The following is a 26,184-nucleotide window of genomic DNA, read 5'->3' as shown; positions in this document are numbered from 1 at the left end:
CACCGGCAGGTGGACTCGCAACCACTGCGCCACCAGGGAAGCCCTATGTTATATGTTTTTAAGATATTTATATATTTATAAATAGTTTAAAATTTATATAATATTCATGATATACCTGAATATTATACATATTATGTGTAAATTTATACACATAAATTTATAAATAAATAACAATGTTGTATGTAATGAACCTCATATACCCATCACTCAGATTCAAAAATTATCAAGATTTTGGAACATATGCTTCCTCATCCTTCCCCATTGCTTTTTATGTTGCTGAAGGAAGCTGGAGTATTAAAATCTGAGAATTAAAAAACACTGTAAAAGAAATAAGAGAATCCCAAAGAAAATTTGAGCAAAGACATTTGTTATTGCAGCAGAGAATTCTAAAGTGCAACAGCGTTTAAGCAAGTTGGAGAGCTGATTTCAGATCTCAGAGTTTGTGGAGGGTGAGATTTAAAAACTAAGATTTCAAAAGAGCTTTGGTCAAAGGTAGAAACAACTCTTCTGCAATATAGTGGCTACAGTTGTGCACTGTGAGTGGTGGGGATTTAGTGCTAGGGCAGCAGAGAGGAAGGTACGGGAAATGATGCCTGGGGTTCAAAAAGGCAGCAGCGCTCAATCTATCTGAACAATACCTTGAAAGATGGGCAAAATCTTGCCAGGTGGAGAAAAGCAGGAGAGGACAGATCCATTAAGACAGAGCAGGCAAAATCTTTTTACACTAAACACTAAGTCAGGTTCCATAAATCTTTCCCTCACCAGCCCCAAGCCCTACCATTAGGCAGAGGTCTCCAGAAGAGTCGGCAGAAAGTCATGTAATGCAAAGTGTGAGTTAATGAAGCAGGTCAGTTGCTGTGACGTCACATGTGACAGGGCATGGCCATAGGGTAGGTCATTTTGATAAAAGGAGTTGGAAAGTCTAGAAAACGGAAAGTGGACAAATCTTGGGGTATTTCTGGGGGCAGAGCTTCTGAGTTGTGTGTGATGACCCCTCATGAAGAGATGGGTCAAGAGGAGGAAAAGGGTGTAAAAAAGGTAGACAATTTAGCTTCTTTACTAGTCAAGTACTGTTGTTCTCAATCTTAGCTGTATATTAGAATTTCCCTGGAGCTTTTGCCTTTGACCAGCTTTACCCACAGAGATTTGATTTGGTTTAGGGTATGGCCCTGGAACCAGCATTTTCCTAGCTTCCAAATGATTCTAATGTGTAGCCAGGGTTAAGAACCAGCACTGAATCTCTTGTGTTTCTTCTGGAGTAGCTATATTGTGCAGGGCGTTTCTCATTGTCTTTATGCTCACTGATGTGTCTAGCACAGTGCTTTATAGTTAGCAGTTACTTAGTAAATTCTTTTTAAATATTCAGTTATTTCTACAGAACATGCTGTACTAAAATATTGCTGTGTGTCTTTTGGTACAATGGAATCACAGGTTTCTTTTGGATATATGCTGGATAAATACTTTAGTGAGAATGTCTAGAGTAGTATATAATCAGTTCCATACCTTCTTGTGGCAGACACTCTTGACTGCCTTTCCAGCAGTCATTTCCTTCATCTTCTTTTCTTTACTGACAGGGACCCTGGACAACATAAGCAGTGTAAACCAATCATGCAATACCATTCCCATTGACCATTCACTGGTCTAGAGGTAGGTATGTGTGACACAGTTTTTGGCCATCTAGATTATGAGGGGCCATATGCGAAAGATTTTTTTTTTCCTTATAAAGAGCTGTCCAAAGAGGGTTCCCTCTGCCCCTTCCCTCCTGTTTTGCTTTGAATCTTGTTGTGTGAATGTCTGGAGCTGCAGGAGACATCTTGTGACCAAGAGGCAACAAGGCTGAGGATGGTGGAATAGATAAGAAGGGCTTGGTTTATGGATTATGTCTTTGAGCACTCAAACAGATCCTGGGACTGGCTTCTACTAGATTTCTTATTCAGTAAACAGTACATATCTTCCTGGGATAAGCCATTGTTGGTTAGAGTTTTGTTACTTGCAGCCCAAAACATCACACATTGAACAACTCTTTTAAAAAAAATCAAGATATTTCTTTATTTTTAGAGAATACTCATCTTCTTTGTCATAATTTGCTCATAATAGTAAGGTAATCTTAATCACAATTGTTGAGTTTCCTCAGGTTTTTTTCTCAGTCTTTTAAAAAAATCTGCTTATAATAGTAATCCAGATTTACTGAAGAAAAATTTCATAATCCAGAGAAGCATAGTGAAGAAAATAAAAACACATAATCTCGCCACCTAGATATACCTACTGTTAAAATTTTGTTTTTGTATCATTTTGAAATTTAACTTTTATTTTTATCACAGTTTTATATAATATATACATATGTTATATATAATACATCTGTTTATATCATATATATTAATTTATAATGTTATATATAATATAATAGATAAAAATATATAATTTATATGAATATATTTATAGAATTTAAATGAATTAATAAAATGTTAATACAATCAATAAAATATATTTATATAATTTGAATATATTATATAATATAAATATATAATAAATTATATATAATAAATATTTGCATATAATATATATTTATAGTTTAAAAATCAGGTAGTTCTATAAATTCTATAAAAATAACAATCAACTATCCAGTGTTTCCCAGTCCCCACTGCCATTTCCCAGATGCTGTTAATTTAAACTCTTTTAGCTGTTTCTTATCATATGTATCTCCATATATATAAATGACATGTAATATTCCTGGTTCTTTATAATTAATTTCATATATTATCTTTCATTTCCAAATATGAACAAAAAGAATTCTGCTTTCTTACATAGCTTGCAAACTTCCCAGCCTAATACATATCTCCTATCTCATCCTTCCAATATGGTTATATTATAGTTATATTTAATTCCATAGTCACTCTTTACGTTATTACTCTTATTGTAGAAATTTTGATGGCTAAATAATGTAGTATATTATATGTCCTCCTTGTATAACTCTCTAATCTTCATGAATTTAATAATTATCTTTTTTTCTCTTATTACTTATAGTACCTATCATTATTGTACCATGATAGTCTCTTAACAGATATGTGTATCTACTCTCAGTAGCTTCCCCCCAAATATTGAAGGGGATAAACTTCTGAAACCTCACATTTCTGAAAAATGCCTACTTTCTATCACTTCGCTTTATATACATTGGTAGATTTCCTTAAATTTATCTTCAAATATTTCTACTGATATTTATACTTTCTGCTACCATATTTTAATTATATTTTATATATATTTTAAATATTAAGTATTTTAAATATTAAATTTATATTTTATTTATATTTATATTTATTTATATCCTAATTTTGTTTTTGTTTTATAATTTTATATTGTTTCCTGTATTTTCTCTGTTTTTTCCTCTTCCTTTTCCATGTAGTTTTCTTTTTGACTGATTCTTTCCTGTAGGAGTTGTTCCTCATACATATGGTGTTACTCAGCTGTCCATTGTTAGCCATTGTGGGTCTCTCTGCTCAGGATGCTTTTTTCCCCTTTATCTCCTCTTCTTTCAATGTTTTCACCCTTAGCTCTGACTGGTCTTTCAAAATCCAGAGTTTCTGTGGATCAGCTTCTTCACAGTGTACCTCTGTCAGCATAGTAAGGGCTTCTCAACTGGGCTTTCAACCAATCCTCCTGTTTTTTAGAAGCATCCACCCCCTGCCATTAGTGATATCTGCTATCTCAAATTCCTGGGCCCTTCCAGGGTTGTTTACCAGTTTATTGTAGAGGATATTATAAATGATACAGATGAACAGCCAGATGAAGAGGTACATAAGTTGAGGTCCAGAATGGTCCCTAGCACAGGAGCTTCTGTCCCCATGGAACTGGGATGCGTGAAGCTCCTGAACAACTGCCTTTTTATGTTTAATGGAAAGTTCCACATCTATGGATATATATACATGCGTATAGTGTATATATACACACATATAGTATGTTGTACATATATATGTACTTAGTTTGAATTTTTTGATAATGTAAAAAGGTGGAAGAAAAATAGACATCAATAGGCAGATGGCTGAATAAAATACGGTATATCTAAATCATAGAATATCATGCAGCCGTTAAGAAAAATATTTGAAGGGATTTCCACACAGTATTAAGTTAAAATAGCATGATGCAGAAGATGATGTTTAATATGATCTTATCTTTGTAAAACAAAATCCAACAGAAAAATCCTGTATGTGAGCTATATGCATAGGCATGTGTCTGTATAGAACCATGAGTGTGGGAAAATACGGATGATTGAATTTGCGGTGGTTTCAGTGGATTATCTTTCTGTGAGGAGTGGAGTGGGGCTGGGGATCATATGGAGTGAGGGGGAGAGAAGGAGAAATGGAGAGCCAAGTTATAAAAAAAAATCATCATCATAATGGAAATATATTTTGTCTGCATCCTACCCGTCTGGCAGACATCAGATTTAGAATTCTCAAGTTTTAATTTCCATTTTGCTGTAGCAACAGCCAACTAATGGCAGGACCTTCCTGAGTGAGTTAACATTGGATGATACCTCAAAATATAGCCTTCTGATTGGAAGACATTGGCCACATATTAGATTAATTCCATAAATAAGGGCTATAAATAGGAACTGGGATCATAGTTAAGCATACCAGAGAAAAACATGTGGGGTGTATAACTTATGTTCTTTAAATACACTGGAATTTTTGTAACTCAAAGTGATTTATTCAGTAGACTAGGTAACTAATGAGCAATAGTTTCCTACAAGCTCTGAAATCCTACTCTCCTAGGATCTATTTCTTTGACTAGATTTGCACATTAAATATTAAGGAATGAAAGATGGAAAATAACATTTAATGCCCAGTGTGAAGCCCTTTCTAGTGGCAGTTCCCAGGAGTGCCTTTGTGCACCAATTTTCATAAACCACCTCTCAAAGTCACCACATGTAAATATGTGATCAAAGTCAATAGTGTGTTTGCTATGCAAATAGCGCTTCAAGACACATCCCTCATCCCCTTCCCACACTGCTATCCCTAATCTCCTCTTAGAGGGAGATTCTGGAGCCTGCCAGCAGCACTTTAAGTTACTATTTAATTTAATCATCACAACTGCTGTATAAAACTAGATGACATTCCCAGTTTACTGATAAAGAAATAGAGACTCAGAGAGGTCACATAGGATTCAAATTTAGGTCTCCTTACTGCAAAGTCAGGTTCTCCCCCCACTGCTCTGTAGTAGTAGTACTTTGTATTATTTTTTATTTTTATTTTTTTTGCGGTACGTGGGCCTCTCACTGTTGTGGCCTCTCCCGTTGCGGAGCACAGGCTCTGGACGCGCAGGCTCAGCGGCCATGGCTCACGGGCCCAGCCGCTCCGCGACACGTGGGACCTTCCCGGACCGGGGCACGAACCTGTGTCCCCTGCATCGGCAGGCGGACTCTCAACCACTGCGCCACCAGGGAAGCCCTCAGGTGATTCTTATTAGGGAAGTTGGTATAACAGATGTCAATACTCTAGCAACAAGGGAGGCTGGCAAAGCAAGTATCTGGCATTTTCAGCATCTCTAAGGGAGAAGTGGACCCTGCCTCCCATCAAAACTCATGAGGTAAGGATTCTCCATGCATTGGAAGGGGGTTCATATCCTGGACTGCTAGAAGGAACAACAAATGCCTGTTACATTCCTGTACAGCTTCCTTAGAGACACATAGGTTTCTTTAAATGGGTTGTGTATTCTCTTCCAAAAAGTTTAATTATGACTAAAACATCAACTCTCTTAGCGTACATCCTTGCCAAGAAAAGCACATTACTACTGCTTTTTTTTATTTTTTTATTTTTTTTTATTTGCGGCACGTGGGCCTCCCACTGCTGTGGCCTCTCCCATTGCGGAGCACAGGCTCCGGGCACGCAGGCTCAGCGGCCGTGGCTCACGGGCCCAGCTGCTCCGCGGCATGTGGGATCTTCCCGGACCGGGGCACGAACCCACGTCCCCTGCATCGGCAGACGGACTCTCAACCACTGCGCCACCAGGAAAGCCCACTACTGCTTCTTAAGTTAATCTTTGTCTGCATACACATAAGAAAAGTGAGGGGGTGCTTGATCTGAGTTGGTTAAAGAGACTATGGATGAACTCTTGAATGCTATTCTGGTTAGATCTCATTTAGGTAGAAAGAAGCTGAACCAGAATTTAGCCCCTAAGAAATATGATAAAATAAATATGATAAAGACTTGAATATTGCTAAGATAAGTAGCATAAAATATACTTCAGTTGTTTCCTCAGTGTTGCCATGTCTGGATTGTAAATGATATTTAGGAAATAAAATACCTTAGTGTATTGAATTTTTTAAAGGTGATTCCTCTGAGGATATGATATAGTCCTTTACTTAGAGTTGAATTTATTTTTTTTATGTTTTAGAAATGGCCTTTCTACAGAACGTGGTCTGTATCTCTCCAACCGAGTTCCTAATTCCTTACATAGAGTGTAAGCCAGTGTAAACATTCCAATTTCAACTGCATTTAACATCAGTGTGTTCCTTCACGGAGGAGGAAATGGCATCCTCATCCCCACTGCTAATCAGTTAACTTCCTCTCATAGTGATATATTTAGGAGGAAAGGCACCCCGCCATATATTCCTTACACAATCAACTTCCTTTGTTAGAGTGATGAAGATGGCCTTGTGCACAGCACGATCACAGGAAGTGGCCTAAACTAAAAGTTTGATAACAGTGATATACTATGCTACTCAAACTTCTCCATCACCAGGGAATAAAAAGCATCGATGACACATATTACAACTTCAAACACTCAAAGCTGGATGTTCGCAGTCAGGGAGTTTATCAAAATAACATTTGTTAAAGTTGTTCTCCGTAACTTTTATAGCAGATCACTCATAAGTTTCTGTCTAGAGACACTGATGAAGTTACCAGGGAAAAGATTTGATTGATAAGATGCTGTCTCCATACCACCTGTTTAAAAGGAAGGGCCAACTCTGGTATATACTAATTAAGGAAAACTCTTCTTTGATGGGAACAGTGTGGTCGTTTGGGGTTCAAAACGTTTAATGGAATTGTGGCGTCTTGACCTCCAGATGGAACACAGCCCTAGGCTGGTAATCAAAAATATATCTGCACATCTAGGACTGAGCAACCAGCATCATTACCACCAATTACAGTACCATTTGTTTCAGGCTCTTTTGCTGGGGCCAGGTGATAAGCGGTGCCAGCTGAGGTTACACAGTCTCAACTATGCCAGCCCAAGTTCCTGGGGTCAAGCAAATTGGGATGATTACTACTATTGCTTTAAAGGAGAATATAAGGAAAAGGGGAAAAGTGATGTGGTTTTTAGTCTGAAGGTGTGTCTGAGAAGGTTGACAGCAGGTGGCACTTTTGCATGTGGTCAAAGGGCACCTGCAGTCACCTGGTAGTCGAAGCCTTGAGAAGTCCATGGCAGTAAAATCTCTCCTGGAGATATGCTGCTTTTTACATTTCAGCCCTTCCTACTTGGCATCAAGGGGCACTGGCCACAAGGGATGTTGTGACACTTCTGCTTTTGGGAAGAGACTGAGTTTGGGTGACAATCTGTTTCTAATGCTTCATTTTGTAATTGGTAATTTACAAAGTGATTATGTATAGATAATTTTAGTTCTCAATATCATTAAATAGCCTTTGGACTAGGCCAGAGGTCTATCCTTTCTCTTTTAAGAGCCAGATAGTAAATATTTTAGACTTTCTGGGCCTTATGGTCTCTGTTACAACTACTCAACTGTGCTGTTGTAGCATAAGAGCAGCCGTGGCCAAAATGTAAACAAATGTGTGTAGCTGTGTTCCAATAAATTTTATTTACAAAGACAGCTGGCCTGATATAACCTGTGGCACAGTCACACACTCAGTAATCATAATGGCATTGACCCAGGAGTCTTAAGATCTGGGCTTTTGTCCAGGCTCTGTCACCTACTAGCTGTGTGACCTTTGGCAAGCCAGTTTACCTTTTTAAGCCTCAGTTTCCGTTTCTCTGAGATGGCATTTCCTGCCTCTACCTAGTTCACACATCTGTTGAGAGAATAATTTAAAAAAAGGATACATAAGTAAAATAATATTAGTGATTGTTATCTATTGAGCACTTACTAAGTGCTAGGCATTATGTTAGTTTAGTTACATTTATCGTCTAGATGCATCTCACGCTGTAAGAAAGGTTCCATTTGATATATCTATTACCATTACTCATAATCAAAATTATAAATCTTTATTGAGCACTTGTTATGCACCAGTATTGTGCTATTTTGCACAAATTATCTCACCAAATTCTCACAAATTTGGTTGCTATTGTTAACTCCAGCTTATGAGTATTAAGGTTGGAGGATGCCACTATTTAGTTGCAGAATATGCATTAAGGGAGTGGAAGCAACATAGATTAAGACTAATGAGTGAGGGGGTGGATATCAACATGGTGGAGTAAGATAAGAGGACGTGGAGCTCACCTCCCCACAAGAACACATTAAAAATACATCTACATGTGGAATAATTCTCACTGAAAACTAACTTGAAACTGGAAGAAGGACTCCTCAACAACCAAGGTTGTAAGAAAGATGCATAGGTAATTGGGTAGGAAGGGAAGAAAAGCGATCAGCTTGGGACCTGTGCTCCTGGGTGGTGACTCAAAGGAAAAGGGAGATTACATGGGCAGACACTGACCCTGGGGAGTGAGCAGGTCAAGCCAAAGAATGGGCAGCCAAGTCCTGTGGTTCTACATGGAGGAGACAAGCCCCCTTTGCTGGTTGGAGGAATGATGGGACTAACAGGAGCCCAGGCAGGGTGGCCATTGTTGGCACATACACAGGCAGTGCCCCAGAAGCCCCCCAGATCTCTGATGGTGGCCACTCTACCACAGCTAATCTCTCAACACATGCTGAGAGTCCATGTGGGTCCCCATCATCCCTGCGAGGGGTTCCAGAACAGGGTGGGGAAGGCAGAGGCAGGGGGCAGTGATAAGCTGTGAGAGACAAAGGGGGCTTGCAAGCAAGGCTGCGTCTGAGCCAAGATGCAGGTGCTTACACAGGCAGTGCATTGGACCTTTGTCTGCACACAGGCCCTGCTTGCTTCAGCACTCCCCTCCTCTGGGGCAAAGGTCCCAGTACAGGGAGAGGGAAAACCAGACACTTAAAGGGAACAGAGCCAGCTGGAGCCTGACCCTCAGGGTTTCCACTCCAGCAACTTGGGATCAGACCCTGCCCTGACAGGGAAGTGACAACCACTGAGCAGAGAGGAAATCCCACCTCACACCCTGCGCCAGCTCTAACTTCTTCTCTAGCCCTACCCCCTACTCCCTACCCAGGTGATAGTGGGCAGCATACCATGAGGAAAGATGTGACTGGCGTCCACATCAAATCCAGCCATTCTGCCAAAGAAAGTGGGCACACACAGTCTGCATAGGGACATTCCCACATAAGAACATCCCCTTCAAGACCACAAAAGGTACTACTTCACCTAAATTGATAGAGGCAGAGCAAATTAAGCAAGATGAAAAGGCAGAGGAGCTACTCTCAATTGAAAGAGCAAAAGAAAACCCCTGAAAAAAAATAATGAAACAGAAATAAACATTTTATCAGATAAAGAATTCAAAATATTGCTATTGCAATATTTTTATTGCTATAGAAACGTTAACTGAATTAGAGGAAAGAATTGATCTAAACACTGAACATTTTAACAGGGAACTAGAAAACATAAAAAAGTCCCAATCAGAAATGAATAATTCAATAGTTGAAATAAAAAACACACTAGAAGGAATGAACAGCAGACTAAGTGATACAGAAGAACACATAAGTGATCTGGAAGATAGAATAATGGAAATCACCCAACCAGAGCAGCAGAAAGAAAAACAAATTTTAAAAAATGGAAGCAATTTAAGAGATCTCTGGCAGAACATTAAGCATACCAGCATTCACATTATAGAGGTTCCAGAAGGAAAAGGGAGAGAGAAGGGGATTGACAATGTATTTGATGAAATTATGGCTAAAAACTTCCCAAAACTGAAGAAGGAAACAGATACCCAGGTAAAGGAAGCACAGAGGGTTCCAAACAAGATGAATCCAAACAGACCCACACCAAGACATATCATAATTAAAATGGCAAAAGTTAAAGAGAGACTTATAGGAAGCAAGAGGAAAATAAATAGCATATACAAGGGAATTTCCATAAGGCTATAAGCTGAATTCTCTGTGGAAACTTTGTAGGCCAAAAGAGAGCGACATGATAGATTCAAAGTAATGAAAGGGAAAAATCTGAAACCTAGGATACTCTACCCAGCAAAATTATCATTTAGAATAGAAGGAGAGATAAAGAACTTCTCAGACAAACAAAAACTAAAAGAATTCATCAGTACTAAACCTACCATAAAAGAAATGTTGAAGGGTCTTCTCTAAATGGAAAAGAAGTAAGAATATATTGGAAAAGAAAAATCCTACTAGGAAAGACAAATATACAATAAAGATTGAAGAGCAACCAGTTAAATAAGCCAGTATATAGATTAAAAGACAAAATTTTTTTAAAGCAACTATAACTACAATAAATAGTTAAGGGAGGGGCTTCCCTGGTGGCGCAGTGGTTGAGAGTCCGCTTGCCGATGCAGGGGACACAGGTTCGTGCCCCGGTCTGGGAAGATCCCACGTGCCACAGAGTGGCTGGGCCCGTGAGCCATGGCCGCTGAGCCTGTGCGTCCGGAGCCTGTGCTCCGCAATGGGAGAGGCCACAACAGTGAGAGGCCCGCATACTGCAAAAAAAAAAAAAAACCCAACCCCCGCCCCTGCCACCAAAAAAAAAACAACAAAAAACTTCCAGCAAACAAAAGTCCAGGACCAGACTGCTTCATGGGGGAATTCTAAATAATACCGATATTTACCAAACTATTCCAGAAAGTTGCAGAGGAAGGAACACTCCCAAATTCATTCTACTAGGCCACCATTACCTTGATACCAAAACCAGTCAAAGACACCACAAAAAAAGAAAATTACAGTCCAATACCTTTGACGAGTACAGATGCAAAAATCCTCAACAAAATATTAGCAAACTGCATCCAACAATGTATAAAAAGGATCATACAGCATGATGGAATTTATTTCAGGAATGCAAGGATTTTCCAGCATCCACAAATCAATCAATGTGGTACATCAAGTTAACAAATTAATTAATAAAAACCATATGATCATCTCAATAGAAACAGAAAAAAGCATTTGACAAAATACAACATCCATTTATCATAAAAACTCTCATCCAAGTGGGTATAGAGGGAACATCTCTCAACATAGTGAAGGCTATTTATGACAAACCCACAGCTAACATCGTATTCAACAGTGAAAAACTGAAAAGCCTTTCTTCTAATTTCAGTAACAAGACAAGGATGACCACACTCACCACTTCTATTTAACATAGTATTGGAAGTTATAGCTACAGCAATCAGACAAGAAAAAGAAATAGAAAGCATCCAATTTGGAAGGGAAGAAGTAAAACTGTTATTATTTGCAGATGACATGATACTTTATATAGAAAACCCTAAAGTCTCCACCAAAAACCTACTAAAACTAATAAATGAATTCAGCAAAGTTGCAGGATACAAGATTAATATACAAAACTATGTTGGTGTTTCTATACAGTAATAGTGAACTATCAGAAAGAGAAAGTAAAAAAAAAAATGCTGTTTAAGATCGCATCAAAAAGAATAAAATACCTAGGAATAAACTTAACAAGGAGGTAAAAGACCTACACTGAAAATTATGAAACATTGATGAAGGAAATTGAAGATGACATAAAGAGATGGAAAGATATCTCATGCTCTTGGACTAGAAGTATTACTATTGTTAAAATGGCCATACTACCCAAAGCAATCTGCAGATTTAATGCAGTCCCTATCAAAATACCCATGACATTTTTCATCGAACTAGAACAAATAATCCTAAAATTCATATGGAAGCACGAAAGACCCCGAATTGCTAAAGCATTTTCTCAGTCACAGACCAAATATGAGGGCTAGTCTCAGGGATGGAGATCATATATTTGAACTTGGAACTCAGCACCACGTCCCTCTGTCTGCTTTTCCCCAGCATCTCTCTAGGTCACCATGTACTGCTCTTCCTTCCTTTCTTCCTTCATTCATTCACTCATTCATGTATTCAGCAAATATTATTGAGTACCTCTAATGGAATGAGCCAGATACTGAGCTAGACCTGGGAATACAGTAGTGAACAAGACTGAGAGATACTGACCAGAAGGAGCTGAGAGTCTAGTGTGGGAGAAAGAAAAAAAAACCAAGTAAAATAATTATGAATTGTCATAAGTGCTATGGAGTTAACAAACAAGCAGCTTAGTTCAAGAAGGAAGATTGGAAGGTAGAGGGAGTTACAGTGGTCAGGGAAGGCCTCTGCAGAGCCAACATTTATGCTGAGAGTTCCTGGAGAGGAGTCAGGCAGATAAAGAAAATGGGCTCTTTCCAGGCAGAGGGAATAGTGTATGCAAAGATTCTGAGGCAAGAAAGAGATTAGAGATGTTGAGGAATACCAAAAATGCTAAGGGTGGCTTGAGCCCAGTGAACAAGAGGGAAAGTGGTACGAGATGAGAGTGGGCGGTTAGGAAGGGGCTGTGGTAAAGACTTGGGAGTTTACTCTGATAATGAGGAGCCATTGGGAGCCATGAAGCACAGTAGCAACCGATCTGGCTTGGACTTAAAAAGAAATCTCTCTGGATGCTAGGTTGAGAATAGACTGTGGGGGCCAAGGTGGGAGCGGAGAGATAATTTAGGATGCAGTTGAGGTGAGGTTACTGGTGACTTGAGCTAGAAGGGTGGTTGTGCAGAGGGAGAGAAGCAGACAGAATCAACATATTCTTTGGCGGTGGAAGTGACACTGCGTGCTGCTGGATGGAATGTGGTGGTGAGAGAAGGCAAGCGTGTAGTGTGAATATGAAGTTTGGGGAAGCACCGCAATCTCTAGGGGCCTCTGCAGGGGGAAAGGCTGCAGAAGTGAGTGCAGGGTGGCTACTGAGCTAAAAGGAAACTCAGGAGTGTGGTCCACGCTGTCAGGTATTTCTGAGAGGGTGTATAAGATGAGTACGGAGAAATATCCACTGGGTTAGGCAATATGGATGTCATTAGTGTGGGCAAAAGCCAGTTACGAATGATTTTAAGAGAGAATGGGGGAGGAACTGAAGACAGTGAGTATAGGTGACGATTTTGAAGAGTTTAGCTGTGAAAAAGAGGAAGAAGTCGGCGGGAGGTTGGGTAGTGGAGAGGAATGTGTAGTTAGGAGAGAGTTTTCTTTAGGTTTGGTGGTAGTAATGTCAGAAAAAGAGGAGGTTAGGGAAGGAGTGAAGGCCCTGAGAAGCCAAGGAGGGGGATGGGACTCAGAACCGTAGTGGAAGTGTTACCTTAGGGAGGAATAGAATCAGGGCCTGCACTGTAAATAGAAAAGAAAAGGATGCAACTGTGAAGGGGTTTGCAGGTTTGGTGGTGGGAAAATGATGGAATTCAAGTCTAATGCTATCTGCCTCGTTCATTCACTCACCATGTTTTCTGAGCACCAACTACGTGTGAGGCACTGCCCTAACCTTTGGAGATACAGCAGAGAATGAAACAGATAAAAATCTCTGCCCCCATGGAATGGAAATTCTAGTGGAGCTAAGATTGAGTGTGGAAGATTGGGTATGGGAGGTTTGAGGAGCTAGAAGAAGGCTAGAAAGAAGCTTGCTAAAGGAAAAGAGTGGGATCATATCTGCATTCGATTGTCAGTTACAGATCCAGGGCTGTCGCTGGGCATGGCTGCCTTAAGCATCTATTCACCCTTCCTTGAGCCTGAGCTGCCCTGAGTGTATTGTATGTGCAGAAGGGGAGAAACAAATACAACCTTAACCTCTAGGTAATACTCTGCTACACTAGTTTGAAGTTGTATAGGTAGGTATCCCTTGATAATGGCAATTTATACAATCCCATTAAAGATTGTCCATAGATCCTGGGTGCTCTCAAATTTTACTTTAGAAAACGTGAATTGGAATAGTCGCACCAAAGCAGCATATCGACATGTCAAACAGCAGGAGTGAGCATGTAATAATATGTGCCGTAGGCTGCCTGATCCTCATTCAATCCCTAACCCTCACCTGATTTGAGTGAATATCCACTTTCCACTATTCAGTTCTGTATTGCTTGAATTTTTAGGGGTACGTATGACTTTTATAATCAGAAAAGGAAAAGCTTTAAGAAAACACCACCTCTAAGGTAGTACTCCTGGTACTCTAAGCCAGCATTATAAAGGAATGTTATTATAGGAAATACGATGCCGTATGCATGACAGGGTGATGTCGATGATATAGTAATTGATTTTTTTCCTTGTAGTTCCCCTCCTTGCCCTTCTCCTCATTCAAGTGGCCAGAATTGCACTGTCCAATATGATACTTGCAAGCCATATGTAGCTATTGGGAATTCAAAATGTGGGTGCTCCAAGTTGAGTTGTGCTGTAAGTATGGAATACACTACGGATCTTAGAGCCTCAGTATGAAAAAAGTAAATAGGTCTTTAATAATTTTTTATTGCTTGTATGTTGAAATAGTTTGGATATAGTAGATCAAATAAAATATATTATTAAAATTAATTTCACCTGTTTTTTTCCTTTTTTTTCAAAAACTGTGGTCACTAGATTTACAGTTTCATATCTGGCTCACATTATGCTTCTATTGGACAGGGCCAAGTGAGACCATTCTGTGTTGGTGGCCGCCCCCATCTGGCCCTCTGCTACCTCCCTGACATCATCTGCTCTTCTCCTTCGTGTCATTCCTGTCTTAGGGGCTTGACTTTCCTGTTTCCTGAGCCTGGAACACACTTCCACCAGCTATTCACATAGGCATACTACCTTACTTCCTTAAGATTTGTTTTGAAACGTCACTTTGAGAGTGAAGCCTTCCAGCTAATCTAAAATTCCAAAATCACAACATTCTTTCCTACTCCCTCCTCTGCTTGATTGTCGCCATAGCAGCCATCTGCAACTGAAACTGCCTTTTTTTTTCCCACTGATGTTTGGAGTTTATTTCTTTTTATTTATTTATTTATTTAACATCTTTATTGGAGTATAATTGCTTTACAGTGGTGTGTTAGTTTCAGCTTTACAACAAAGTGAATCAGTTATACATATACATATGTTCCCATATCTCTTCCCTCTTGCGTCTCCCTCTCTCCCACCCTCCCTATCCCACCCCTTTAGGTGGTCACAAACCACCGAGCTGATCTCCGTGTGCTATGCAGCTGCTTCCCACTAGCTATCTATTTTACGTTTGGTAGTGTATATATGTCCATGCCACTCTCTCACTTTGTCCCAGCTTACCCTTCCCCCTCCCCATATCCTCAAGTCCATTCTCTAGTAGGTCTGTGTCTTTATTCCCGTCTTACCCCTAGGTTCTTCATGACCATTTTTTTCTTAGATTCCATATATATATGTGTTAGCATATGATATTTGTCTTTCTCTTTCTGACTTACTTCACTCTGTGTGACAGCCTCTAGGTCCATCCACCTCACTACAAATAACTCAATTTCATTTCTTTTTATGGCTTAGTAATATTCCATTGTATATATGTGCCACATCTTCTTTATCCATTCATCTGTCGATGGACACTTAGGTTGCTTCCATGTCCTGGCTATTGTAAAGAGAGCTGCAATGAAATTGTGGTACATGAGTCGTTTTGAGTTATGGTTTTCTCAGGGTATATGCCCAGTAGTGGGATTGCTGGGTCATATGGTAGTGCTATTTTTAGTTTTTTAAGGACCTCCATACTGTTCTCCATAGTGGCTGTACCAATTCACATTCCCACCAGCAGTGCAAGAGTGTTCCCTTTTCTTCACACCCTCTCCAGCGTTTATTGTTTCTAGATTTTTTGATGATGGCCATTCTGACCGGTGTGAGGTGATATCTCATTGTAGTTTTGATTTGCATTTCTCTAATGGTTAATGACGTTGAGCATTCTTTCATGTGTTTGCTGGCAATCTGTATATCTTCTTTGGAGAAATGTCTATTTAGGTCTTCTGCCCATTTTTGGATTGGGTTGTTTGTTTTTTTGTTATTGAGCTGCTACATTTAGGTCTTTAAACCATTTTGAGTGTATTTTTGTGTATGGTGTTAGGGAGTGTTCTAACTTCATTCTTTTACATGTAGCTGTCCAGTTTTCCCAGCACCACTTATTGAAGAGGCTGTCTTTTCTCCACTGTATGAAACACTGCCTTTTACTTAGTTATGTGCATAGTTACTGTTTGTCCCCATAAGAGCCAGGATTTGTTTTTCCCTGTTTTGTTCACTGCTGGAATGGTGCTTGGAATGTAGTGGAACCTTAGTAAATATTTGGTGAATGAATGAATCAGTTGCCTCAGGAGAGGGATTTGACATGGTTGGTGGACAACAGTAACAGAGGAAGCTCACTGGCTCTGGTTTCCAAAAGGCTGAGTCTTAGGGGAACAGAAGATTCCTGGAACAGAGTGTTTAGGGGATCATATTTGTAAATATAGCAGGACTCCCCACTATGGCAGAAGGAAACTAGAGGTCCTCATAGATTTTAGATATGACAGGGGGAAAAAGGAGATGGATCCATGAATTGACTGAGGTTAAATTTCTAGTAACTGGGAAGAAGGAAGTTTCAAAGTAGAAATCAACTTGAGTTGCAGAAAAGTAAAGTTATATTTCCCCTGCACCAGAGTTTGTGGCTGAGACTTGCATGCTGAGAGCAGTGTTAGATATTTAATGTTAGGATTTCCTGTGCCCTCAGGAGCAGAGAATGTCACATTGTGGTCCAAGTAGCTGTCCTCATTTCTTCCACCTCTATCCGCAGCCCAATGTCTTACACATGATCTGTCATTAAAATTCCATATTCAGGAAGATTTTCAAACAAATAGTTCCCATTAAGACAACCAGATCATATCTCTCAGACTCTATCTCTACACCTACATCTATATCTATATCTATCTAGAAAGTAACTTCATGTGACCATTGTAACTTCAAAGACAGAATCTAAGAATGTGATATGTGGACCATTCAAGAAAACAATTGCATTCTGAGAAATTGTTCAAATGATAAATGCTCCTTTATTCAATGAGCGAGTATGGTAAGCACATGACTCCTAGTTTTTTTTGGGGGGGAGGGGGCGCCACACTGTATGCGGGATCTTAGTTCCCCAACCAGGGACTGAACCCACACCCCCTGCAGTGGAAGCATGGAATCTTAACCACTGGACCGCCAGGGAAGTCTCCGACTCCTAGTTTTGTGTGGGTTAGTTACCAGATCATGTCTAGCCCCCATCCCCTTTCTACTCACCCTACGTCATGCCATCTCTGAGGTTCGGTCCATCCTGCATTCACGCCTCATCCTCCATTCACACTCTGGGATGGAGGTGGGCCGGAAGGAGAAGTGGAGTGATGGGTTGTGGATATCTGCCTCAAACATTTAGTGATTTTTTTTTATCCTGCAAGTTTAATAGTTTGTTACAGGCATCAAAATTGCTGCATTAAAGCAGAAGACAAAAAAATGGCTGATTCACAACAGCTGCATCGAAATACCATGTGCCTTCACCACACCTTGCTCCAGCTGCCAGCACATGGTCACGAGTCTCATGAGGCATGTTTCTTTAGTTAGGTCTATACAATTTCATAACAACATTACTGAGTTTTTTTTCCTGACTTAGGGGATGAAGAAAGTATGAATATTTTAATCAGCATTGTGTAGGCTTGAGATTTTCTTGTTTGTTTATTTTCCTAATTTTAGAATTAGAGCAGAGGTTGTCTGGCACTTGGTAAATGTGGGACTGCACATTGGCCTGTGCACATTCACACCCAGGAAAGATACAGGAAAGAATCTAGAAAAGATCATTTTATTTTGTGTTCAAAAAAGGAGACACGGAGGAGTGGCTTTGATGGCTTCCCATTTGATCTAAGATTAAACAAATGTTCAATATTCAGTTGAGATCGCACATGTTCTAAAGTCAAATATAGCCTGTTAAAGGGTTCAGTCGTGGAAAAGGACATTTTAGTCAAAAATTCATTTCAGTTTCAAGAAATTGGGTTGAATAATGAAGTGAACACATCAGTACTGCTTTGTTCTAATTCTGGTGGTTTTGTTTTTTTTGTTTGTTTTTTGTTGTTACTGTGGGATGTAAAATTTCCTCTTTTCTAATAAGGTCAGTTACATGAGAAGTAAAAATACTTTTGTAATTCAGAGATATAGTGCCAGAATTTGGGGGCATATGCACCATCTGAAAATGGGATAATCTTATCATAGTGAAAGATGGCCTCTGCTAGAATGATACATTAAACCTTTCAAACAAGTATTTTAGTTGATTTATTCTTTGTCTTGGATCTGATGGGAAAGTGTCTACAGCAGAGAAATGTGTTCTTCATGTGAAAAATGGAAATTATTGAGTTCTATCTTTTAACTTGTCCAGATACCTTTATAAATTGCATCTTGTTTAGTATCTAATAGCTCAGGTGGTCTTATGAATAGCAGTCTCAATTGCCTTTCCTGTTGAGCGTGTCAGGAGCTGCGCCCTCTTAGTGTGAACTCTGAATATTTGTGTCACAGTCTGCTTTGGTGTCAAAAATAATCCTCACTGGTGATTTTTAAATGTGGTATCTCTTTAAAATATGATATCCAGCTGGTATCCCTCTTCCCCAAACAACAATATTTAAAGAAGAGAATGCATAACATTTAGAGCCAGTGAACTGATCTGTATGCTATACAGATTTAGCCATTTTGAAAGTCATGGGTTCATGGGAATACCCTGGTTGCCATACAAAACTGTGGCTAGGACCACTTGTATAAGTTTCAAGGCCAGAAGGTACAATGCTAAGAGACATGGGTATGCAGTGTGTTGGAGCTTTGCGTTGAAGCTATATACCTTTTCTGTCAGGAAGACCCTTCCCTTTCCCCTCCCACTTTGCCTGGAAAATTCCTACTTATTCTTCACACCTCAATTTATATGTCACTTCTGAGAAGCCTTCCCATGTGCTTCTGTAGCACCTTGCACATGTCACTTATCACACTCCATTATAATTACCTGTGTACCTTTATGTCTTTTTTCATCGGACTGTAAGCTCTACAAGAAGCTTTTCATCTTTGTCCTTTTTATCTTTGTATTCCCAGGACCTAGCCTGATATAGACACTTAAAAACTATCTGTTTAATGAATGAATGAATGAATGAATGAATTCAAAAGACCTGCTTTTATGTCCTACCTCTTCTAGTTATTAGCTGTATGGACTTAGGGGAATAACCTCTGGAGGTGTTTCTTCATCTGAAAATGGGATTGATTATCCATACATTACAGCCTTTTTAGAAACTGAAACCTAGAGAACTAAGTTACCTTTTGGATGTCATATGATGGTACAGATGAAAAGAGGCATGGTCAGGTCTCAAGGACATCACAGTGCCTCTCAAGTGAAGTAATTTTGAGTTGTGAAGACAACAAAGAAGAAAGTGTATCTTTATTGATATAACGTTATAACTTTGATAAATAAGCAACGTTGTTTTTATTCTGCCAGTAGAAAAGCGGGGAGCAGCCCACGTGTCTTTTTGGATAGTGACTCTGTTTTGTGTATTATGTACTTAGAAGACCAGGTTTGGAGTCCTTGGACTTCCTTAGGTTTTGAGATATTGGGAAACTTTCTCTGAGCCTCTGTTTCCTTGTCTATAAAATAGGGGTAATAATATTTTCCCCCAGTTAGGATTATAGTGAGGATGAAGAAATATATATAAACTGTAAATTGCTGTACACATGCAAGTTGTGTAATAACCGTAAGATGGCATCGTAATTATAACTAAGAAATGTCACGTCAGTCAGCTGCTGTCTCAAATGATCTCAAGGGGGCAGCACCCTTCATAAAACCAACAGAATAGAATATATTGCATTTCAGTTTTTGCAGTTATTTATAACTGTTAAAACAATTTACTAGGTTATATTTCAAATATTTTGAATGAAATTATTCTCACAGTGTCAGAAAGATAAAGGATGTTTTCTAGCTCCCAACCCATGGTATATCCACAGACAACTGAGTAGCCTCAGTAGTAAGCAGACCTAGCTGGAAGGAAGTATATCTATGCTGGAGCTGGCTTTCTTTGCTTCAGGGCTTTGGGAAGGTCATGGGCACAAGAATCTGAGGCCCACAAACTGACCAGCTTTTCTGAGAGTAGCTACCCATGGCAATGAAAAATCAGCCTTCAGGAGTCAAGAGTGAAAAGGATGTAGCCAGAGTGAATTGCTAGTTTCCTATTGCCGTTGTTAACAAGTTACCATAAACTTTGAGGCTTAAAACAACATGAATTTATTCAAACAGTTCTGGAGGTCAGAAGCCTGAAAGGGGTTTCACTGGGCTAAATGCTGGCAGGACCACACTCCCTCTGTAAGCTCCAGGGATAACTCTATTGAATATTCCTTGCCTTTTTCATGTTCTAGGAGGTGTCTGCAGTCTTTGGCCCTGTTCTTGTTATCACTTTAACCTCTTGTTTGCATAGTCACATCCCTTCCTTTCTCTTCCATTGTTAAATCTCCTTCTGCCTCCCTCTCCTAAGGATACTTGTGATTACCTTTAGGGCCTACTTGCATAATCCAGGACAACTTCCCCATCTCAAGGTTCTTAACTTAATCACATCTGCAAAGTCCCTTTACCATATAAAGTAACATTCACAGGTTTCAGGGATAGCTTTGGGGGCTATTATTCAATCTACCACCATCTTACGTGTCCATATGTAAGATGATGGCATCATGATTATTACTAAGAAATGTCAAGTCAGTTGGCCATTGTCACATAGGATCTCAAGGGGGCAGTACCCTTCATAGAGCCAACAGAATAGACGGTATTGAATTTTAGTTTTTGTAATGATCTATATAGTTTAAACAGTTTTCTAGGTTGCATTTTAAATATTTTGAAGGAAATTTAAAAACCTATCTGCAGTTTCTTTCTCAGAGAGTTTCATCTTGTCAAACCCAGTCAGCCTTTCCTGTGCTTCTGCTGATCTAACTTTTTTTTTTTTTTTTTTTTTTTTGCGGTACTCGGGCCTCTCACTGCTGTGGCCTCTCCCGTTGCGGAGCACAGGCTCCGGACGCGCAGTCTCCACGGCCATGGCTCACGGGCCCAGCCGCTCCGCGGCACGCGGGATCCTCCCGGACCGGGGCACGAACCCGTGTCCCCCGCGTCGGCAGGCGGACTCCCAACCACTGCGCCACCAGGGAAGCCCCCTGCTGATCTAACTTTAAAGATCCATTCCTGTTCCAGCAGACTCCGAGTGCATCTAAAGAGATTGCCCACTTACACTTCTATTAGCTATTCTTTTTCTTCTAGCTAGGTGTCTAGCTGGTTCTGGATTCCTCTTAGTGGTTAAGGGAGAAGTTGAATGGGAGTGTTACCAAGCTTCTGGTTTCTGATTTAGGACATCTAAGGAAACATAGTGAGGAATGATTTGGGACATGGAATCTAGGTCTTTTACAGTGAGCCACATTGCTCAGTGTTAAGGGTAGGAAAGTCTAGCTATTCCATAGTCAAGAGGCAAAGGACTTTTCATAGGCTCTTAGATTTGCAGGGCTGGAATCATACTGCGTAATACTTTGATAGCCCATAGTGCTCCCACAGACGTTTATTTCATTCAGTCCATGAGAATGATTCTGTGAGGGTGACAGAATTACCATCCTCTTTTTAAACTCAGACTCACCATGGTGAAGAACTTTGCATACCAACGAAGGGGCAGACCTAGGACTTGAACTAGGTTTCTGGTTCTTTATCCACTGTGCTGTTCACTACTCTGGAGCTGTCTAAGACCTTTCAGTTTAGTCCTATTCCCACCTAAGTATTCGAATCTCCTCTCCAAAGTTTTTCTAGTCTGTGACAGCAGGTTTAACATGACTGAGTCTATTCTGCTCACATTTTCTCTTGAAATATCTGGGTAATTGGAGCACGGGATGTGAGTGTTATGTATGTTATAAGGGAACTTGATGACTTTTTCTCCATTTTCTACATCGTGTGAGGTGAGAAAGATAAATTCTCTCTTTTATGAGAACTATTGATATGATTTATATGTGCCAGTATTAATAATTTGTGAAGGTACAGGTAGAAAAACTGAATGCCCTTTTGGGGGGCCTTTAGTCTAATGTGGTTCTTATTTTTGACTATTATTAATCTGAGTTCATTCTTCCAGAATGTGTGATAAAGATCTTTTGGTGACTTTGGGGGAAACTGAGAATTTATTAAAGAAGAAATATTGACTGCAAGACATAGATCTGTTCTAGAGAGAAACCACAAACTGGACACTTGGAATACAAAGGATAAAGAACACTTTCTTGTAGCAGTATCACCTTTGCTTTTATGAAAATGTATATAAGCATAAAGTTATATTATAGAACTGGAGGGGCCTTTGTAATAACTTCTCAATGAATAGAAGAAGGAACCAAGGTTAGGATGTCCAAGTGGAAGTTCATGGTAAAGGTGAGATGAGAAAACAAGTGCAAGTCTCAGGAGCTAGGACCTCGTCTACTGCTCCAGCACATAGTACACTAAGACTTCTGCATCACATCTCTTGCTGTTCTTTTATCCCTTTCACTCAATTCAGAGTGGTATTTCACACATGCAGAGATGATAATTGAAGGATATAGAGTGTAAACCAATTTTTATTGATTCTCTGCTTTTTGTACCAGCAGACTGTCATACAGTATATGCAAAAAGTCATAACCAACCTTGAATTCAATCACAGTGACAGAAGTCAGATACAAAAATAAAAGAATCATCTCAGTTGTAATTCAGAATACAGGAAGATTGCCAGTTTATGACTTGAAAATCATTTTAAAAGAATGTATTTCCAAGAGGGTATTAATCAGATAGTTCAAGTTCTTATTCATCAAGAGAACTATTCCTCATGAATTAGAGAGAGAGCCTGACAGTTTTGTTAATTCTTTATAATAGGAACAGTTAATAGGGACAGAGTTGCAGTCAATAAGCATTCTCCATAATTGAGTCTTGAGCTGCTGAATTTGTCAACAATAATAAAGAGTGCAATTAGAAAGTAACTGGGGAAATAATAATAGTTGTGTCTTTAATGAAGACTGAGACCCTTATATAAACTCTGTGTAATTAGTTTTTGTGTGCTAGCAAATCTTTTTGAGTCCTGCAAAATTATAGGCTATATCATATCTGAATGTTATTGATGCCTCTCTCTCATATACAGAGCAATTAGGAAAGATGTTTTAAAGGAGACTGGTGAGGTAAAAGTAGAGATAATTGAAAATTGAGAAGTTTCATTTCCATTGTCCAGAAAAGTGATAATGGAATCCAGCATGTAATCCATTATTTGTCATCATGTTGTCATTCTGTGACCTAATACCAGGTTAGTCAATGGAAGGTTTCATCCACCATAATGGACTTAATGTTCTTCGACAACACAATCACTGAAGAAAGTTAGATTAGGGCCAATAAGTTCTTGAAAGATTCAAACATTATCATTGGAAACGTTAATAATGTGTAGATCATACCATGCATTTGACCAGTTAACCTTGCTTCAGTTTTATATGAGCAACTCCATCAATACTGCACAGTATTTTACAGAGAAGGGAAAGCCATAATTTATTTATAAAGTGCAGAGAGAACGTGGTCTTCATAACAACTTTGGGAGGTAGGCAGGTCAGAGATCCCTGCAACCTTTTTCTAGATGAAGAATCTGAAACTCAAAGAGGTGAATGACTTACCCAAGAGGAGTTAAAGACAGACTTTCAGGTCCGGGTCTTTCCGTGCCACATCTTTCAATTTTCGTTACTTGTTGAATTTCACCTCACACCAAACATATGCTTTTGGCTTTGAATTGAGTTACGAATTCTATTAAATATCAAATTCTGTGCTCTCACATACACATTCACAATTAAATTTATCTTATGATGTGTGCAACATAGCTATACCTTTCTGAATTTAAATAACCTTCCACATTCATTATACATTAGATACCTGGGTATATGCTGATTTATAAGATTCATGGTTGAAGAATGGCATATTCTTTACTTAGGGAGCATCCTTCTTGGCTTTCAGAAGGTAGTTCTTCATATTTATGATTCAACTAGAAAAGACTTAGAAAAACTTTTCCTTCACTTCACACCGGTAACCTAAAAGAAAATTATTTTAGTGAATTGATACTTCGAGTTTTAATGGAGGTAGATTTCTTTGCCACAAACCACCCTCCTGGGGTTGTGACATTAAAAACAATCCAAAGATTCAAACAGATCAATACCACTGAGGTCCAGAGTGCTGACTGTTGAGGATATGAATTACCAGAGCCAAGGAACACTGAATAACTTCATCCCCAGGGGAAAAAAGTTGCACAGAAATGGGCTGTATTACAGCATTTGCAAAACTTTCATTTAGCTAAATCATTAAGATAATTTATTGGCAAAGTAGACTGTGGGTTAGGAAAGGATGTGGAGAGAAGCATAAATATATCCTCCTTATCCTTGAAGGTTCCTGCATTTCATGGAAGTTGCTAGAAATATCTCAGAGGTTTTCCTACAAATGCCACCTTGTTCTCTAGGTTATATCTGCCCAGTCTGGCCTAGTACTGAAGAACAGACTAGTTACAACCAATTTTCCTGGTGGGGGAAAATTCGTCCATTCTAATTTTGTAAGGAAATAGCTTGGGGAGTAAAGAAAGTTTTCCTTCCCTATCTCATAAAAATGTAAAGCTGTGATGTGTGATTTCTGAGAACATGGTGATGGCCTGAGGACATTGGACCCAGTTCAAAGAGCCTAAGTGTTTGGAAGTGAAATTTTGGTCACTTTGAGGCAGACTATTCAGAAGTTTTCTTAGCATTTTAAATATTCAATTGATTAAAGTTTTAAATCCCCCAACCTAGTTTTTTCTTCACTTTTGAGCTCTGCATACAAATCTTGTTATTTTCTTTATAAATCTAATAGATTTTAATAGTCCTTCGTAAGGCTTTTAAATAATGTATAGTGCCATTTGCCAACTTAGTTGATTAAACACCTTCAGATATTTTTAAACTGCATTGATATATTTAATATATGGTATCCACTTTCCTTTCTTAAGTCTTTTAATAGCTTGATAAACAAAACCTCTAGAGTATTAAACAAATCATAGTAAATTGTATTTTATATATATTGTGAACCAAAAGTCCTCTTAGGTGCTCTGATAGTATTAAAGAATACAGTAGAATTCCAATTAAAGTCATAACTATAATCAGTTATTCAGTTCCACATTTTAACTTGAAGTTTCAAGGCTGTCACTCTAAAAGGCCAAATTTTCTTAAAATAGCAAGTACATAGATATCAAATATGTACAAAAATATAATAACATAATTTGATTCTCCCAAACCTTTATTTTCTTCACTCTAAATCTTCTCACATTTAAAAGATCTGTACTCAGTAAAGAAAACAGTGACACTTCCAAATTCCTATGGTTACTTGCAACCAGAGTTGTTGGCCAGGTATGAGAACTGGAGCTGCATGTCTTTGGACCACTCATGCTGTCATTCTGAGCCCATATGTCTCAAATGACTCTACTTAAAAGGGAATAGGTCTCCTAACTCATATTACCTAATTTTTTGTTTTTCAAAGAAATTCATCACTTTCCACCCAAGTTGATCACTTACACTTCTGTGCTTCTTAAGACATGTCATAGTGCTTAGTGCCCAAGCATGGATTTTGGAGTCAGATTACTGGATTCACATCCCAGTTCTACTACTTATTAGCTGTGTGATCTTGGACAAGGAACTTCAAGTCTTGGTGCCTCAGTTTCCTAATCTGTAGAAAGTGGATAATACCAGAAACTACATTATAGGTTTGTCATGAGGATTAAATATTTTAATGTATGTAAAACTCTTTTAATAGCCCCTGGGTCGTGGTATGTTCTATATAAGTATTAACTGTTATTATCATTACATTTATTTTCCTTCAAACTCTTACGATCTTTGAACTGAAGGTATCCTAAGATGTAAATGTCTTTTCCATTTAATTTTAAAGATCTTTGAACTTGATGGAATCTTGCAATCTTTCATAATTATAAAATCATGTAATTTCCTTATATATTAAAATTATATTCAGTTTAATATATTACTTTGGATTTGTCTTTTTCGTGGTCACAGCTTATTAAGTTATTCTACTGAATGGTTTTAGACTCAGCTCTATGCACTTAATAAATGACTTGCCTGAGTCATTTAACTTC

This window comes from Aethalodelphis obliquidens, unplaced genomic scaffold, assembly GCF_003676395.1.
Source record: "Aethalodelphis obliquidens isolate GAN/ISIS:26980383/991018 unplaced genomic scaffold, ASM367639v1 scaffold110, whole genome shotgun sequence".
In the NCBI taxonomy this organism is placed as follows: Eukaryota; Metazoa; Chordata; class Mammalia; order Artiodactyla; family Delphinidae; genus Aethalodelphis; species Aethalodelphis obliquidens.
Note: the sequence above shows the minus strand (reverse complement) of the source record.